Source organism: Dermacentor albipictus, chromosome 4 (genome assembly GCF_038994185.2).
Source record: "Dermacentor albipictus isolate Rhodes 1998 colony chromosome 4, USDA_Dalb.pri_finalv2, whole genome shotgun sequence".
In the NCBI taxonomy this organism is placed as follows: domain Eukaryota; kingdom Metazoa; phylum Arthropoda; class Arachnida; order Ixodida; family Ixodidae; genus Dermacentor; species Dermacentor albipictus.
In genome coordinates, this window is record NC_091824.1 from 158,189,905 (window position 1) to 158,205,108 (window position 15,204).

At 46.5% G+C, this 15,204-nt stretch overlaps 1 protein-coding gene across 3 annotated transcripts in view; it reads left to right on the forward strand.

Moving 5' to 3' along the window:
* The window catches only part of LOC135915792 (uncharacterized), a 382,578-nt gene that overhangs the window by 313,465 nt on the left and 53,909 nt on the right, over positions 1-15,204 (forward strand). Inside the window, exon 1 of one of the 3 annotated variants that reach the window (XM_070537747.1) lies at positions 9,530-9,571. The exons of the other annotated variants lie outside the window; for them this stretch is intronic. The gene's annotated coding sequence lies outside the window, so the exon portion shown is untranslated. Of the gene's footprint in view, positions 1-9,529; positions 9,572-15,204 lie in introns of those variants that run through there. 3 annotated transcript variants of the gene reach the window in all.

Sequence of the window (15,204 nt, forward strand, 5' to 3'; positions counted from 1 at the left end):
GGCACGTGCGTGGTGCGCTCGCACTTGGCAGCACCCCTGGCGGCCTCTGCGGACATTAAGGCCACCGCATAGACACTGTAGGTCTCGACTGGGGTTTGGAGAACAGCGGAAATACCATAAATCGCCTACTGCTACCGCTCTAGATGGCGATGATTATTCAAGTACACGGTAGATTTAAATCTATTGCTGCGGTGGATATACTACAGAAAATACTTCCATGAAAGGCAAGTGTTGGTATCCTCTTCCCAGAAACACGAGCTAACAAAGAAACCATGTTTGAAGCACTGATAAAGCTAATAAACGAACTTGTAGGAAAATTAACCTGGCGATATAATTTCTGGCCCATCTTTGAAACTACATAATATTGTCACCGAGGCGCCAATCACCCTTTCACAAATCTTCCTCCACATTGTGAGTTTTCACAGAAATCATTCGGTAAAACTATATTATCAATTCAATTCCAATTCAGTAATGACATTTACGGCAACTGTACATGCCGACTTCAGTGCTGCGTATGCGTGGCACCCCACGCAACCGCTCGAAAGGGGCTCTGGCTTACGTTCCACATGCACTGTTAGGCCCGCCACGTAACCGTAACCAACTCAATCGACAAAAACTGTTTCTGATTTTCTTGAATGCCCTATAGGCTAGCGCTGAATGCGTTGTTTACGGAACGGGTCCGAACTTTTGGTGGAGTTTACATAAGTTGCTGTTTCTCTGCAGTTAATAGCATGTCAGGAAACTCCTACGCTAAAATAAAACTCCCGAAAGAGAAGCCTCCGCTTTCGTATTTCCGTATTGCACTATTTTACTTCCGAGGTGCGCAGTTAATCGCGTCAGGTGTCTGGTCACTGCGGTTAGCCGTGCCGCGCTGCCCAAGAGAGCACTATCTCCACTGCACTAATGAGGTTTCTTGGTAGCGTCGTGGCGTCGTTCGGAACGGCAGCCAATTAAGCTGACTGGCTCCTCCCAGTGGAATTCGCACCAGCTGCGGAAGATGCAGCCGCAATCTTTGCCGCAAACCGCGCGACGCGCTGAGCTAGCAGACCGGCTGAAATGCGACTTGTGGTTCCGCTGGCCACCTCGCGGTACGCACCCTTGGCTTAATGCCCATTCGCTTTTGTTCTCTGCCTGCATATATTGGGAAAGGGAGGCCCGAGTTGGCGAGGAGGCGCTGTACAAACTTCGTCGAATGCGTCGTTCCGGAATACCGTCTAGTAGGTTCGCTGTAACGTTCAGAACGTTAGCAAAGTCAAAAGACCATAGTACGTGAATTCGGCTAAATTATATGGCAGTGCTGAGTAGCATTCCGTGTCCAGCTGGTCTGCCGCGCCAGACTTGGCCAAATAACTTTGGTTTCTTTTTGTTTTTCTTCTTTCTTCTGTTGTAACCGACCTATGAGCAATTTGAAATAAGTCTGCAAACATACCTGGCACCAAAATTCCATGCCTCCAAACGAGACACAGTAGCAAAAGTATTGGAATATTTCTAAAACCCAGGAAAAGTGAACATGTTTAATAACAGCACGATTGTTGGTTTTGTATTAAATTATATTTATTTATAATGTTCTAATTGTGGCGTGCATATATTTTCGATTACCTATACGAGTTTTCTCAGCATTCCCACGCTTAAATTGTCTTTCTACTTTTTAATAAATGTTAACAATCTATATTATTTCATTTTCATCTGTAATATTCTTGTCTTCAGTCCTGTTAGCAGCTTTTGTGTATACTTTGTGATTAAGAAGCTCGTCATCCTTTCTGAGTTATTCTGGCACATTATTTCTTTCTTCCTTTCTCTACGAATCATTTTCTGCCATATGTTTTTTGTGCTTAGCCTCCCTGCCTTTACGCTGGTTCTTCTCCCTCTCTTACACATCTGCGGCCGTTATAGCACAATTAATGCCTGCTTTGCATGCATCAGCCCACGATTCAATGTGGGAGAAGCACGTGCTGTGTACTGCGATTAAGGGGCAGAACATTTGTCCAGTGCTTGAAAAAAAAAAATGCTTTCGAGCAGTTGTCACTGCCGAAGTCTGCGGTAAAAGTTGATATTCCGCTATTTTCGGGGTCTGACTTTATTGAGATTATATCAAAAATGTCATCCGCCAGGTGACAGTCCTCAAAAACGGTGACGTGATGCCTGCAAACACTCATGCCGTAATGAGATAACGATGGAAACTGCACAGGAGAGTAGGTTGGAGAGCGAATGATAATGTGTAAAGTATCTTTAAAGTTACTTGTCGATGTTATGGAATAGTAAAATTTTCTGTTATGAGTAACATTCATAAGCGAAGCCCTCGCTCATCTACGCCAAATGCTTGTTTCAGCCCATAACAAAGAAGCAGCTCACTTATTTTCTTTTTTCTATTTCTTTTTTTTCGCTTGGGTTCGAGTCATGGTCAATGATCGTTTGGGGAAACAACCGTACTAAAGGAACAAGAAAAGCGAAGTGGGAGAAATTATCAGCCAAGCACGTCATGTTAACTCTGCTGCAAAGCATTAACCCCCACATCTCCATCGTACTGAATGTAAAACATCTGGTTTACATACAAACTCGTCCTCACAATCAGACAAGATACATTGAAAAAAAATGGTCAGATAATGTACGTCAATGTTAAAAGCATTTTCTGCAATATTCTGCTTCCTTAACCGATGACGCCAGCCACGTGGTCGCTGAATGAAGGAACGCGCAGGACGCTCCTTATGTGGCCTTCCTGCAGGCAGCGGCTGGCGGCGTTCGCGGAAACAGTCCAACACTTGGCGGTGCCATCGCACTTAAGTCCTCGGTGGCGTGGCAGCTGCATGCAAACATTCAGACAGAAATGTCGAGAACCTGCGGAAGTCAACGAGAGTCACGTCTCGTTTTCGCAGCTATACGGATGCAAGGCGGCGTGCCTCCGTTTGCTGAGCCCGGCCACAACAAACTTTTGAGCTGGAAGACGGTGCGAATCATCATGCTTCCCTCCCACCAGAGCCGTTTCTTTTTTTTTCTTTTTTTTACTCCCCAAGGCGGCTGCGCTGACACGCTCGCTGAACGTGACAACGCGAGAAGGCGTCTCCGCGACAGCTATGAGTGCGTGCTTTCCTTCCACGACCTCTGCGACGAAACTTTTGTGCAGCGCTCTGCTGGCTGCTCCTTGCTATGGACATGTCAGCGCGTGCAGAGAAAAATGGCGAGTGTGGGAAGCTATCATCGACAGTCACCATTCTAGGACGGCGTCGCACGTACGCACGTATGCGAACAGGCACACATACGCATGCATACAAAGCGAACGAGAGCGCACACTAGTGAACTATATTTGCGTTGACAGCCAATTCTCTCTTGCATTTCTAAGTTGCTTTTCGCGAGTTACGACCGTTATATTTCTCTTTTTTTTTTGTTTCGTTATAGTCGCACCGAACAGGACAACGCCTCTCGCACGATAGCGAACTCTCCTCGCGCAATACGGTACAGGCTCACTAGATACAATGACATAACAATGCATATCTAAACGCCAGAAGGATATACCCACCGCCGAATTCCAAATTGAACAGGAGGCAGGCCATCGCCTGGAGACAGCTCCAGAAGAACACCTTCTCTAACCCATTCTATCTGAAACGCATCTTCCCAGATAAGCATCAGGACGACACGTGCAAATTGTGCCAGGAAGGACCAGCAACACTCAAACACACGTTGTGGGAGTGCAATGTATTATAGGAAAGATGGCAGTTGCTCCACGGACCTTGTCGTCGAGGTGGGCCGCCACTCCGCGCAGCTCAGACCTCGGAATCCAGACGTGGGCAGTCCAGCAAGACCGTGAGGCGGAGTTGAGGCAGGGCCTTGACGTTCTCCCGCGGGAGATCTAAGCCCGGGTCACGTTAAACCTTGCCGGACGTTCAGTAAAGTAGTATCCATCTATCCATAGTTTCACAACGACCCGCCGTGGTTGCTCAGTGGCTATGGTGTTGGGCTGCTGAGCACGAGGTCGCGGGATCGAATCCCGGCCACGGCGGCCGCATTTCGATGGGGGCGAAATGCGAAAACACCCGTGTGCTTAGATTTAGGTGCACGTTAAAGAACCCCAGGTGGTCGAAATTTCCGGAGTCCTCCACTACGGCGTGCTTCATAATAAGAAAGTGGTTTTCGCACGTAAAACCCCATAATTCAATTCAATAGTTTCGCAACGTTTTGTGACCGCAAATGCCCACTTTTAAAAAAAGCTACATTCCCGAACATTTTTGTTCCCCTTTGGACTAGTAAAACAAATCACTTTCTCTCGCAAGGTTTGCTATAAAATTAAGCCATTGCAAGGCTGGCTCTTTGCATCATGCTTACTTATTGTGTCTGTGCTTTCAGTTGCTTGCTTGTCTGTCTGTTTGTCTGTTTCTTCCTTTCTTTCCTTTCTACTTTCTTTATTTCTCTCTTTCTCTTTCTTTCTTTCTTTCTTTCTTTCTTTTCTAATCTCTTCTATCTCACTACTCACGGCTACGTGCCTTCGTTCGGGACTGTCAACAGCAAGAATGCATGCCAGATATCTGGGCCATATGATAGCCGCTTACACGACGTTCAGTGCTGCACTGTACGCGTGTCTTGCTATGCTGGCTGTAAGTGTTCGTGTGCGGCAGGAGCATTCCCAACGCTTTCCCACTCGGACTTCTACGATGAGCGCAAATGGAAGGATGATGCCGGTTCTGGCACCGCCAGCTCCAGCTGGTGAGGGTCTGATGACGACATCCGTACGTGACCGACATCGACGAGCAGCACTGTGCTGAATGCGCGCCGTCATTTGCGTTTCCATCGCTTCGCGAGGGCGCGTTCCGTAACACCCAACAAAGGCCAAGACGACACGCCGCAACCTGCGCCGTGTTTGGGCCCAGCATTCGCTTACGTTCACTGCCACAAACACGAGCAATCTCAAAAACAAGAGCCTTTTCATATATATATATATATATATATATATATATATATATATATATATATATATATATATATATATATATATAATGTGTGCGTGCGTGTGCGTGCGTGTGCGTGCGTGCGTGCGTGCGTGTATCATAAACGCTTTCTGCGTGGCAAACATAGCAGTTCGAGCGACTCATAGCGCTTTCTCATGGCCTTTCGTCCCGTGGCGTTTTCTAAGTGGCAGAGGGTAGTGCGGTTAAACAACGAGCAATGAGTTTGGCATGAAAGAAGGCGCGAATTGTGTGCAAGCTGGTAGACAGGTACATGAGTTAGGGCTCCGCGGAGTTCTGTACGTATCGCCTTCTTTGTTGTTTTTAAATGAGTATATATGCTTTCAAGTTTCTAGAAAACCAGCCAAATACTTATCGAGCGTAAAATGATCACTCTATTCGGGAATGAACGGTTGGCAACGCCAACAGGATGTTTTAACTTGATAATAAATTTTTTGTCGGAATGCCGTAACTGGTGCCGTCGACACTACCATTACGTCACAACACATAGCGATATTTGCTGACGACATGTAGCAATAAGCCTGTATGTGTAATGGTGCCGCTCCTGAAGAAATAAACAAGAGTGGTACGGGTGCTTATTCTTCCTACGCTCGCGTGTCCATGATAGCCGTGGCGATCACAGGACCGAAGCTAGCCGCTATTTATCCTGACACATCACCTTTTGGGATAGTGAAACTAAAACTGGCGCGTCGAACAAGTATAGCAGTAAATTATCTACGGCGCTCCAGGCGCTTGTCAGCATTTTTTCTACAGTTTAGAGCGTTGGTACCTTTAGTTAAAGGGAACAAAATAAAAGTCGATAACATCATGTTAGTACTCCAATAAAACAAAGCTTTCTTGGACCGGCCCGGCCTTATCTGCGGGTAGCTCTGCGGCACGGCGCTGTTCTGAGTTGTTGAAGATAGCGGTGGTGCTTCACGCGTCCATGGCGTACGAGCAACGAAGCGTGATTCGTTTTCTATGGAGCAAGAGACGAACGTCCATTGAAATCCCCAGGGAAATGCAGCAAATGTTTGGAAAAAGGTGTCTCGCTTTGAGAAGTGGGAGGTGACGGTGTGGCTAGTTTGCAAAAGGCCGTGAATACTTGCATGGCAATGAGCGCTATCTTTCATAGCTATCTTTCGACAACATGGCATAGGGGCATCTCAAATTTTGTTCTGCGATGGGACAAATCTCTGAACCGGTGTGGGGACTACGTGCGGAAATAGTGTAAGGTACGTAGAATAGTATGTATGTTTGCGATTACTCTGTGTACCTTATTTTTGGGCAATAAAATATGGGGACAAAGACTTTCTGACGCGCCGTCGTACTTACCGATGCAGGAATTCTTGAGATATCTCGCACTTTTGTTTCTCTCGTAATGCGTAAATTTCATTAAAAATTAGTAGTCATTGTTCTGATGAGAAGAGAAATTCCGCTACGTGCAACTTGAGTGAGTGTTGTAACAAACTACTGATAATTAAAAGCCTGGCAACGAAAAACCGTCAAAGTGTTCTGATGTCTACCCCGGTGGCAAGAACGCAGAACTCATTGTTTGCATTAGCCTTCATCACATGAAATGCACGTTCAGGGAGCTCATTGCCTCTTATATAGCAAATGCATCAGCTCTTGTGGAACAAAAATAAGCTTGGGAAGCTTATTTGCTAAAAGCTAAAAAGCTAAAAAGTGTTGGGAAGCTTATGCAAGCCTTTGCTCCCAATTGCCTGTAACACCATGGTGATTGTCGCGTGCGATTATGGACGAAGGCTATGAAAAGAGAAACTGCTTCTTCTTTGTTTGGTATAGTTGTCGGTTACTTTCGTTTTCTTTTTCCTCTGTTGGTTCCTTTTTCTGTCCGTCTTGTTTTATTTCTTTTGAGATTTTCTAAATGGCGGCCGCTTGTTCGACAATGCGAGAGATAGTCGTCATCTTATTTATTGCCTCTTTATTCAGCTGCAACAGGAGCGGGAGCTATCACGGGCACAGCTGGCACCGAAGAGGGAAGACTCGGCAAATGCAACGCGCGGCACGGCGGCACCGAGTGATCACCGAAATATGGAAATTTAAAGAGCGCGCCCACGTGTTACTGCCGAGCGGAATTATGCGCAAGATCGAACACGCATAGCTGGCACCCGAGTTTCTGCAATCGACCGTACGGTGCCAGAACAAGCAAGCATACACAAGCTCTTCACCATTTCGCACTATCGCGCCAAGAGCTTCAATTCGCAGGGCGCATTTGCTACTACCGCTTGAAGCGGGTCCGTACGCGCCATTTCATTTGTACATACCTGTTCGTAAATTGAGCGTGCTAAATGGGCGCCAATTTGCACGTGAAATGAGCAAAACACTGTCCCCGCTGTAGACAACTATGAGGGCGTAGTATGACATCATAAACTGAGCAGCGAGGGACAGTGAATAGACTTTTATATTTCGTCGTCGTCATAATCAGCATATTCCTTGGCTATAGTTAGGTGTAGCGCAAATGGGAGCAGAAGACACGACAATGGATAGGTACAGTCGGTAGCTTTCACCTATAATGTATTCCAACGCGTGTTCACGTTACCTAGGCAGACAACTCTCGCTAAAAAAATTGCATCTGTCGCTTTTTTTTTTTTAGCGATAGCAAAAACGGCCATCCTGCCTCGCAATAGCCCACATTTAGTGCTTTTGTCCGTCCGCTCTGTCTATCGTCTTGTTCTCCCGTCTGTGCTACACCCAGCTATCAATTAATAACGACTAGTTCACTCGCATTACTCGTTTATTTCATGCCCACATCATGAAGAAGGCCTCTTACAGCACGCTCTGCGATTATCCCTGTTTTCCGTAAGCCAACTCCAACGCATACGTATGCATGCAGGTTTTGTAATCTCTTGACATCCCCTAACTCTCGGCCGTTTACGACCACGTGTCTTTTCCCTTGGCACCCCAATAAGTTAATTAACAAACAACCGGCTGTCCGCTGACGCATTACTTGATCTTCCAGCTCCATTTGTTCCTTCTCATCTTCACTAGAATACTCGCTACACCCGTTTCCTTTCCAATTCATACTGCCCTATTCCTATGTCTTGATGCTACACCTATGCTTTTTTGTTTAATCGTTCATACCACACTTTTTAGCTTTTATGTCAGTTCCTGTGTCGTCCTCCATGTTAGTATTGCATCTTCTATGTTAGGATGGGTAGAATGGTAGACGATAAGACGTAATGCTCGTTGATACTTTAAAGCAGTTTGCGCTACCCGTTCCGAATTTTTTCCCTAGAATCCTATCGCAACAAAAGTTGTCGCGCCACTAGGAATCCACTTTCACGAAGACGAATGAAAATTGATTGTTTATCGATGCGAAGCATTGTTTAGTGCCTCCCTGTGCTTTTCGCGTTTTCGGTCGTTGGGGTAGCCTCCACGCTGCAAATGTTGCTGTGAGCACGTGTTTCGCCACGACCTCATACATTATTTCCTCTCGTACTCTACAGATAGTGCATCTAGCTTAGTGTTGTAGAGTCGCTGTATATCTAAGCGTTTTGCATTCTACGCCAGATGGCTGGATTATTTTCTCAATTCAACGAACTCACCACGAGCTTTCGTTCTATAAAAAAAGATTACACCTCCTATGGTGAATTTCTAATTCGGGTCCCCCCACACAAAGCCTCAATGCCTCACCCTAAACCACACAAGCATGCATAATCATCTCGCGCCAGCATCAACTAGCCATGTGAGATGATATGCGCGTGCGTCACGCCGCATAACAATTTGCTTTAATGATGTTGCAGTTTCTGTCGAAAGGCAAATCATCTATAGCGATAACGAAACATTATACAACTACACAAAGCAAGACTTGTAGTTTTACCGGACCTGTATATTGCAGTGAAAATTCGCCTAATTTTTAAATCAGCAAGCATGTTGTCATGCTCCCAGAGTCAAACACGAACTGGTCTCACTCGATGACCGCGGGCATTCGCTGTAACAACGCTGGCGTGATGAAGAGCGACGGCAGATGGGAGCCAACGCTCCGCGCTGCCTCTCGCTTCACCGCGTCTCCAACATTTGAGATTGCGGCAACCCTATCTCCAGACGCGCGGGAAGACGGTGCGCATAAAGCAGCCAGCGTTCTCGGCTAGCCACTAGTCCTTGCACCCGCTGAAAATTACCTCCGAGATAGGGCCGCGTGTGCGCTGTGCCGCGCGGACCTCCACTCGCAGCCATGCGCAGCCACGACAGGCCTACAGGGAGCGCGCGCTCTTCTACCCTAGCGCGTGCGGGAAGACAGCGAACGTCAAGCCACCATCCTTATCGGCTCACACTCGTGCGCTTTTCCTCGCACCTAAAGCATGCGGCGCGTGAGGCGCGACTTTATCACACTTGGGTTTTATACTTAACATCATGGCGATAACGGCGACGAAGTGTCGATATCGCAACAAAGAGCGAGAGAATGCGCCCCCAGGTTTCATTACGCCACAGATGCAGGAAGGAAATATTTAAATATTTATCGACTTTACCATTGTCCTTCACGTGCGTGACCGCGCCAGTTTCCCTCATCTTCCCTTGGGCAGCTAGAGCTATCAGACGCTATGTGACATTGCACTGCCTTCAGGATCGGGCCAGGCCATAGTGGAACACGTTGCAGCGTTCCTTACCTGGAGGTAACCGTTGTATGCTATCATCTTCGCGTTAATGCCCAAATGCTAACCTTACACAAACATGTTGATCCATTTTGTAACGCTCTTCAGAACCACATACATTGTTGGATAGCCAGTTACCCCTAAAAGTTATCGCAAAACACTGGCTCCCACAGTGCCTGGGTTCCACGCTGTCTCCTCACCGAAGAAACTGCGGCTTTATTGCTAGGTCTCCCGAAGACTGCTTGTGCGCAAATAGCGTGAAAATGCGACATAGTCCAACACTGCGACACCCAGCGTGCCGCTTCAAGCCAAAAGTCTACACCAGTCTGCTTCCTTCGCGGGAATGGAAGGCGTTATAAACATTCGGTACTATCTATCTATCTATCTATCTATCTATCTATCTATCTATCTATCTATCTATCTATCTATCTATCTATCTATCTATCTATCTATCTATCTATCTATCTATCTATCTATCTATCTATCTATCTATCTATCTATCTATCTATCTATCTATCCTCTTACGCCAACCCAGTGGCCCAAGCTCTCCACTTTCTTGCGCCACTAAACATGTGCTCCTGGTCGTAATGCCTTCATGTTCATTCGTTATTGTCGTTCTAGCTTCGTGATCTTAAAGTCATGCCATCGTCTTCACGCCGGCTCACTGACCCAGGTTGTCTAATAGCTTGGCACCACTAGGTATGGACTCGAAGTTGATGCCGTCATGGTCGTGATGCCATCGTGGTCGTTGCATCGCCCTCATTCCAGCTTTGTCATCGGACGCTCGTCATGCCACCGCCGTAATGCCATCATCGGCATACAGTTGTCGCGCATTCGTTGTCACACAGTCAGAATGATACCGTTGGGGTCGTTTCATCCTTGTCTTTCCAGCTTCGTGATCTTGCTCTCGTCAAGCCGTCGTCGTCACGCCCTCTACACCGCCCCAGTGTTCCAAGTTGTCTAACAGCTTGGGACACTAGGTACGTGTTCAAGGTGATGATGACGTCGTGGTCGTCTCATGGTCGTCATTACAACTTTCTCATCTGACATTCGTCGTGCCGTCATCGTCACACTATTTGATAAGGTGTCCTAGCGCGAACTTTTTTTTTCACACAAACACAGAAAGGGACACACACAAGCATTAATTTTCAATATAATCAACAGAGTTATGTTGGACGACTGTTATTTTTAATCTACATAAACGATAAATTGACTAACAGGCAGTCTTCCGTGCGTGTTTCTGCAGATGACTGCGTAATATATAAAGAAATAGCAAACCAGAACGACACTTTACCTTAACGATTCTTTCAGAATGGTGCAGCAAATGGCAGATGAAAATTAACTTCGAGAGAACTAAACACGCTAAATTTCGTCCTAGTTTCACTTTGTCGCCTAACGAGCACCTAATTGCCAATTCTACAGTTTAAATAGTTTCGTCGATTAAATACTTAGAAGTCCTGTCCACTTACAATCTAAAATTAAATGATAATGTAGAACTAATCACTAGCAAAGTTTTTAGAAAGCTTGGCGTTCTAAAACGTCGCCTACGCACTGCTAATTCCGACCCCAAACTTCAGGCAGTTGTTTCTCTAATTAAACCATCTTTAGGGTACGCTTCTAACATATGACATCCACAACAAGCTTACCTTACTGACATGCTGGAATCAATTCAAAGTAAAGCCGCTAGATTTATCTCGTCCTCATATTCTCGTTATCACAGGGTGTTACCCGTAAAAAGAACATTTGGCATTTTACCTCTCGTAATACGCGGAAAATACTGATGATTATCCTTTTTTCACAGTGTTTATTACTTTGACAGTGCCTTTTCACGCAAATTCCTTCATCCAGCAGCCCACATCTTCGCCCTTATTGACCATAAACTCAAGGTATACTCATCTTTTGTACGAACAAAAAAAATTTTTACACTCACCTTTAGTCTTATCAATGAGTGGAACGTCCTTCTGCAATTCATTGCCAACATTAAGGAATGATCTTCTTTCCAATGAGCTTTAATAAACTACCTTAATGAGCAAAATGATAGAAAGTTGGGCGAGTTGGTATGGCGACATATTCTTGGTTTGTGACGAAGTGACACACACACAGACTGTGTTCGTCCTGTCTTCCTCTAGTCTGTGTGTTTCAGTTCACGTTGCAGACCAAGAATATGTTAATCAGCAAAGACCAAGAATGTTAGCAAACCTGCCATACCAGGTGATCTTTTGTAGACAACAATGTTATCGTGTTTGAGCGCCTTACAACCTTTGACCACCTTCATGTATTTGTTGCATTATTCTAACAGCGTCGTAGTTCTATCTTGTGTTATTGCATTATGTAATCCTTACGTCATTAAAACACCTAATCTCCTTAATGCTGTAAAAAGTTATGATCTTTATTTTGTGTTTTGATCTTCATGCTCATAACGCCCTTTCGAAGTTTCTTGTTGTTACCTGCCTCCCCCCCCCCCTTTGCAATGCCCAATTCTCAGCCCTTAGGGTAAATAAATGATATGAAAGCAAATCAAACATGTCGCACCAACAAGGCCGGCAGTCCATCCTTGTCACACATTCGTCATGCACTTGTTGTCACACCGCCACAGTGATGCTGTCATGGTCGTTCAATCGTTGCCATTCCAGCTTCATGATCTGACTCTTGTCATGCTGTCGTCGTCACGATACCCACTGCGAATCAGAGGTCCAGGTTGCCGAATAGCTTGGACCGCGTTCAGGGTCGTGATCGCGTCGTGGCCGTTGTATGGTCGTCATTGCAACTTTGTCATCTGGCTCTCGCGATGCCGTCATCAAGCCATCGTCGTCTCACAGTCGTCGTTATGCGTCATGGTCACGCTGTTTTCTCATCTCGCCCTCCCATTGTCGGGATGCTGTCGTAATCATACCACCTTCTTTCTTTCTTCGAAATCAATCTTGGTTCGTCATTATGTTGTCATCATACTATCGTCATTCAATCGCGGTTTAGGCCACCCTTGTCACGCCGTCATCGTCAGACAGTCGCTATCATGCCTAAATGTCAAACAGTCGTCGTAATGTTATCGTGGTCGTGCCATCATCGTCACTCCAGCTTCGTCATCCGACTTTGGTCATGCCATCGTCGTCACGCCATCGTCGACATGCAGCTTTCGTGATACATTGACATCTTACACTCATCGTCATCCCATTCTCCCCATGTCATTGCCATGCCATCGTCGTCCCTGCATCGTCTTCATACAGCCGTCGATGTTTCATGCCATCGTCGGGATTCACCGTGGTCGTTCCGTCATGGTGATTGTAACATCGACACTCGACTCGCTTCATACCATCGTCGCCATACCGTTGCCGTTATCCCATTGCTGCCACGCTGTCGTTCCCCCATGGTCATCACTTCAGCATTGCCACCACGTTGTCTTCATGCCATCGTCGTTATACCGCCTTCGTCGATCCACCGACATTACTCGTTGTTCGTCGTTCTGTCGTAATTATGCTGGAGTCATTCAATCGTGAATATGCCGCGTCGTCGCCACACCGATGCTATCATGCATCTGCTCTCATACCGCCATCGTCATGCTGTCTTGATCATGCCATCGTGGTCATTCCTGCTTCGTCATCTAGTTGTCGTCATACCACCATCCTCACTCTATCATCGTCATACAGTCGTCGTCATCACAGTGTCTTAATGTCATCGTCGTTTTTACACCTTTGTCGTTCGATCGATATCTTTGCTGTTCGATCGAAAATCGCCCACATCATTAAGAAAGTGGCTGAAAGGCAAGGTGTAAGCGTTGTATTTTCCCCACTTTGCAAACTGGTTAGCCTGTTCCGAGAATTGGAAACGAGGGTAGAATGACAGGGGCTGGTAAAGTTAAGCACGTGGCACTCTTCATCGACTGCAAAACTGGTGTTTCTTACCGCATTCAGTTGGCATGCGGTAAAATTTATATAGGCAAGACAGGCAGCTGTTTTTTAATAAGCGCTTGCAAGAACATAACACATCCTTCAGCAGGGACCAGGGAAGCAATTTGGCAGTTCATTGCCACGGCTGCAAGTAGTGCGAAAAACCTGTGCCAACTTTCGATCATGTGACCATTTTAAGGAGGGGAAAGACTAGATATGAGCGGTGGATCTTAGCAGCCTTTCAAATTGGAAATCAGACAGAAAACTGCGCCAGTGATGAATCTTTGAGTTTAACCAAGAATGAACGTGCTTACCTAGCGGGTACGTAAAAAAATTGGCAGTGGCTTAGCTCGGCTATGCCAGGATATACGTAGCGAAAGATAAGGCATAGCATGTTTAGCCTTGGTTAATCTTGATTGCAAGTCGAGGTTAATCTGGTTGTCTAGCTATGTTGCGGCGTTCAGCCAGTCATTCGGCGCGCTGTTCGTCTGTTTCCTGGGCGATTCGTTTGCTCTTAATCTCGTTCCGATGTCGATTCCAGGCCTCCTCCTGCTTATCAGAATTGTCACCGTCCATACTGCCGCCTCAACTGTGGTTGCGGCGCACGCGAGTTCTCCTTTTCATTGATCTGACATGTTATCAGGCATGCGACGCAGCTGGCGAAGCGAGTGGAGGTGAGCGCAACGACGAGTAACGCGGTGTGACGTCATACCAAACGGCAGCGGTGGAAGGCGCGGCGCTGCGCAGCGGCGGAACACCTGTGGCTCGGTGCTACTAGAGGCGCATGCGCAGTAGTGATTAGGGAGCGAGAGAGGGAGAAATATCCCCGGCGATGCGCGCGTTGGGACGTCATGTGCCTCCTCGGAGCACCGCCACGGCGAAATAGCAAGCTCGCAGCCAGTAACGCTTTCGGTTTAAATGTGATAAAACTGACATCGATGCGCGTGTCTTGGGAGGAGGTGAAGATGCGCATGCGTCGGAGGTTATGTGGGGAAATGTTAATTCCAAAAAAGTACAGTTGAAAGTCTAGCGTCCGTCCGTGTGTAACGCCTTTTGCTTGTGTACGCGTAGTCCTCGTGTATTCGCTGGTACCCTCCTTTTTGACGTTCATCGTTCCTTCGTCATTCCATCGCCACTGCTTCAGCATCATACAGCCGTCTTTATGCCTTCATGCTCATGGGCGACGTTGGAAAGCGAGGGCTATGGTAGGGCGGGACGATATCGGAGTGTGTGGCTGAAGTAACGAAGATTTCAGAATTATCACTACACGTGTTAAATAAACGTGACTTTAGGAATATTGTCTGTCGCTACATTGTTCGATTGCTATTCGCATTACCGTCGATAGTCATGGTGATATGAGTTCTGCCGCAATTATTTTACACTGATTCTCCACGTCGGGGAACGAAGGCCCCGATGTCGGAGACTCCGATGTCGATAACTCATAGGCGGCTCGCCACGTCGCTGACTATGGAATTGTCGTGGCTTCAGGCAACATGCGCCAGCACACGCTATTCATCATTCGTGGCACCTCGCTCCTTGAGTTTATAGTGTTTATAGTTTTTATAGTTTATAGTTTTTATAGTTTATAGTGTTTATAGACCGTTTATAATGTCACTGTGTATAGTGTCCCTCCCACACGAATTCAGTGCTTACTCTCTCCATTTTTTCCTCTTTTTATTCCCTTTTCCTCCACCCCCAGTGTAGGGTAGCAACCCGGGTGCTCTTTTGGTTGACCTCCCTGCCTTTCCTGTCCTTGCTTTCTCTCTCTCT